The sequence below is a fragment of the Amaranthus tricolor genome, chromosome 2, assembly GCF_026212465.1.
Source record: "Amaranthus tricolor cultivar Red isolate AtriRed21 chromosome 2, ASM2621246v1, whole genome shotgun sequence".
Lineage (NCBI taxonomy): Eukaryota > Viridiplantae > Streptophyta > Magnoliopsida > Caryophyllales > Amaranthaceae > Amaranthus > Amaranthus tricolor.
The window spans coordinates 29,645,353-29,650,073 of NC_080048.1; positions in this window are offsets into that span (position 1 = coordinate 29,645,353).

A 4,721-nucleotide genomic window follows, 5' to 3' on the forward strand; every position below is an offset into this window, starting at 1 on the left:
ATTAACTTTATAGCCGAGTATTTGGCCATGGCAAAGCCTATTGGACTCCCCACCTCTAGACATGAAGGGAGGCTTGAGGGAAATGGAACAATTGGCTCCAAATCGGTCACACCTCCTCGAGAAAGCCTTCTACAAGCACACTTGTATGTGTTGCATCATATTCCGGAAGTTCATCCTTTTTTTAGTGAGCATTTTGATATATTGCGCGTAAAACATCCTTCTAAAGGGGATAGGGCATTGATGCAGTTGCATAACAAGACGTTTATTAATTGGTTTCATAATCGAGTAATATGCGAAGAACTCAAGGGTGTATCCGAAATTGTTAAGTGGTTATCTTTTGGTCCTCGTGATGATGTCAACAAATATGAGGGTTACGATGTCAATGGCTTCACATTTTGGACTGAGGGTCAAGACAAGAAGTCATCGTATCTACTGAATAGTGGGGTTTCTATTTTGGCGTCATCTACATTTTACGCGAATGCGAAGGATCAAGCGCCGGTTGATGCTAAATTGGTATACTACGGGCGGGTACATGAAATATGGGAGCTTGACTACTCTACTTTCAATATTGGTCTTTTCAAATGTAAGTGGGTAGATAATAATCGACGATGCATTAAAAATGACGACCCTTGTGGATTCACTCTTGTAGACTTAGCTCATTTGCGTGATAGTGAGGAGCCATTCATACTAGCCACACAAGCCAAGCAAGTATTCTATATTGTCTACCCGTCTGATAAAAAATGGTCTATTGTTGTACCGGAAAAAAGAAGTATCCTTGGTATAGGTGATGTTGAGGATGAGGAAGAATATGATGCTTTTGAAGACTCCCCTCCCTTTATCAATCCAAAATCAGTGGATCAAGATGATGTCGATGATGTAGATGTTGGTTATATGCGTGTAGATCACACGGAAGGAATACATTTGAATTAAGTGATTCACAAGGTATGTAAAGCTTTTTAAAGTTTTTTTGGCACTTTGTTTTGCATGAAGCATTGCACATAACACTATTTGTTATATATTATTGTGTTGAACGTATTAGAATTGAAAATAATAGTCATATGCTAGAAATTAGGTGTTAAGTTGCGATTTTAAGGGTTTTTAAGCGTTTTTGTCAATTTCGCGTGTAAAGTAGCTCAAACTTGGTTTTGATGCGAAACCGGGGCTGATTAAGGCCTTGGTTATCTAAGGATTAATGTTGTGCATAAGCTTTGATTAATGACACAGAAAAAAACTAAAAATGATCATGAAAAGAACACGAAACAACCGCAAACACTTAAAGAATTCTGATCTAGCATACTGTCGAGCAGCCCTCCTTCAGCTCAGGTTCTAGGAGTCCACGGGGATTATTAGAATGGGTTTAGGACCTTGATAGCTAGATCCAAGTACCAAGATTCCATTTCCACTTTAGCCTAGGTCCTGGATGCATAGGTTTGGTCTCCACGTGTCGTGCAAGGTGGTCTGGTCGCTAGTTTGCTGCTATGTCAATTTCGCGCATAAAGTAGGTCAAACTTGGTTTGTTACGCACGAAACTTGGCACATTGCACTATTTGGTATATATTATTGTGTTGAATTGGATAGAATTGAAAATCATACTTATATGCTAGAAATTACGTGTTAACTTGGTTTGTTATGCACGAAACTTGGCACACAATACTATTTGGCATATATTATTGTGTTTAAATGGTTAGAATTGAAAATAATAGTCATATGCTAGAAATTAGGTGTTAAGTTGCGATTTTAAGGGTTTTTAAGCGTTTTTGTCAATTTCGCGCGTAAAGTTGCTCAAACTTTGTTTGTTTTGCACGAAACTTGGCACAAAACACTATTTGGTATATATTAATGTGTTGAAGTGGTTAGAATTGAAAATCTTAGTCATATGCTAGAAATTACGTGTTAAGTTGCCATTTTATGCGTTTTAAACCGTTTTTGACACTAACATCTATTTTCTCTTAGTGCTTTCAACAACCTTCTTCTTCCGTTGACTGCGGCTACTACGCGCTGAAGTATATGGACGATATTATACAATCCGTGAAGGAGTTTGGAGTCGAAATTATAGATGCCGTAAGTATTTGTTACGTTCTGAATTAAATATATTATTGGTAAAATATGTTTCTATATTAATCTTTTATTTTTATATTATATTATAGGTTTTAAACGACATTCCGAGGGAAACACGCCCTTTGAGAAGTGGCGAGATGCGCGAATTAAAAGACAAGATTGCCGCGTATCTTGCTAATATTTGTCCTTGATAAATTGTAATTATTATAGATTACTTTTTATACTTTAATGTATATTATATATATATATATATATATATATATATATATATATATATATATATATATATATATATATATATATATATATATATATATATAAATATATATATATATATAAATATATATATATATATATATATATATATATATATAATTATATATATATATATATATATATATATATATATATATATATATATATATATATATATATATATATATATATATATATATATATATATATATATATATATATATATATATATATATATATATATATATATATATATATATATATATATATATATATATATATATATATATATATATATATATATATATATATATATATATATATATATATGTACGTACATAATGTTATATTATATATATAAGAGCGAGAGTTTATTATTACAAAGAGATTATTGTTGATTATCTGTGATTATCATTGGATTAATCACTGTTATTACATTGTATTATTATTGGATTATTATAAGGAACAAACGGAAAGAGAAAAAAAAATTAGAAGTATTTGTTGGGATCAGTGGCATAGCCGCAGCAAATAATGCCACTTATTTGCTGCGGTTAGGCTCCTGACCGCAGCAAATACCCCTCTTTATTTGCTGTGGTTTTTCCGCTGACCGCAGCAAATAATGCTCTTATTTGCTGCGGTTTTTAACCGCAGCATTTAAAGAAGGACATTTGCTGCTATCACTATTGCTGGGGGCCAAAATCGCAGCAAAAAATAGCCAAAAAACCGCAGCAAACGAGGTTTTTTCCACTAGTGTTTTGTCATCCTAATTAGTGTGATTAATTGATTCAAAACAAAATTAATACACAAATTTTAAACATATATATTTATTTATAAAAAACATATTTGACCCTAAAAATATATACTTTGAATAATTAACATTGTATAACCTTAGAAATATAACATTCAAAATATAAATAATAAAATTAAATCATTTAACCTTAGAAATATAAGTATTCTAATTCTAATAATTAAAGACAAGTATAACAACAAACCACATTTTTAACAAAATATGCAAATAATTAACAAACCACACACAAACCATATTCACAAATAATTACTAAATATGCAAATAATTAATTAACAAACCACATTTTTAACTAAATTACTAAATTACAAATGAAACAATAAAAATATAAACTTGCAAATTTACAAAACAAATAGAAATTACCTTGATTTCGTGGGTTATGTAATAATCTACAAAGAAAAAAAATTAATTAGCACTAATTTTCATAATTCGTATGCAGTAGAAGAATAATTCGTATGCAAAGCACATTAAAAAGAGAAATATAATAATAATTCGTATGCAGTAGATTTTTAAAGCAGTATTAGATGAACAAGACCTTTAAGTTTTAAAGATTTTTCATATGCAGTTGATTAACAAACCACATTTTAAAGGTTTTTCGTATGTATTGAAATTAAAAAGAGAAATAATACCTTAATTCATGAGTTTTGAAGATGAACAAGACCAAATGCCTTTGGTTTCAAACGGTTTTGAAGAATGATGATCAACAAAAACACAGTAGAAGAATAGTAGGAGGTTTATGAAAATTCGAAGTTTGAAGTTTGATGATGAACAAGAACAGCAACAAGGATTTACCTTCAGATTCGAAAATTGATTTCTGGGTTTGTGAAAATGAAGATGAACACAAGAAACGAACAAAAATTATGATGCTTAATCTTACGTTTGTGAAGATGAAGAAGAGGAACGAAGAAAATGAAGATGAAGATGAAGCGTTTTTTCAATGGGTTCGTTTGAGAGAACAAAGTAAAGTGTACATACGTATTTGTGAAGGGTTTTGTGAAAAAAGAAACTGGCGGGTTTTAATTAAATTAATATGTTCAACGGTCATTTGCTGCGGTTCAAACTAAACCGGAGCAATTAAAGTATTTGTGAAGGGTTATTTGCTGCAGTTCAAACTAAATCGGAGCAATTAAAGTATTTGTTAAGGGTTATTTGCTGCGGTTCAAGCAAAACCGAAGCAATTAATGTTTTTCTGAAGGGTTATTTGCTGCGGTCCCATGGAAAACCGCAGCAATTAATATTGTACTGAGTATTTGCTGCGGTCACATCTCAAAACCGCAGCAATCAATTGTTTTTTTTTTCTAATTCATTTTCCTATTTATTGCTGTTAATATACAAAAACCGCAACAAATGATAAGCAGCAAATACGTTTTTTTCCACTAGTGGTGGTTACTACTCATCTTCAACTCTAAAATTCTCATCTTCTTACTTAAACGTTAGTGTTTATTGTCTATTTTTTTTGATTTTTTTTATTTCTTGATGATTATGATGATAAATTATGTTTGAATGCCTTTTTTTTTATGTTTGATTTCGAATTGTAGAGTATATTGTCATCTTCAACATGTTTTTTCATGTTATTTCATGATGTTTATGTTGAATTATGTAT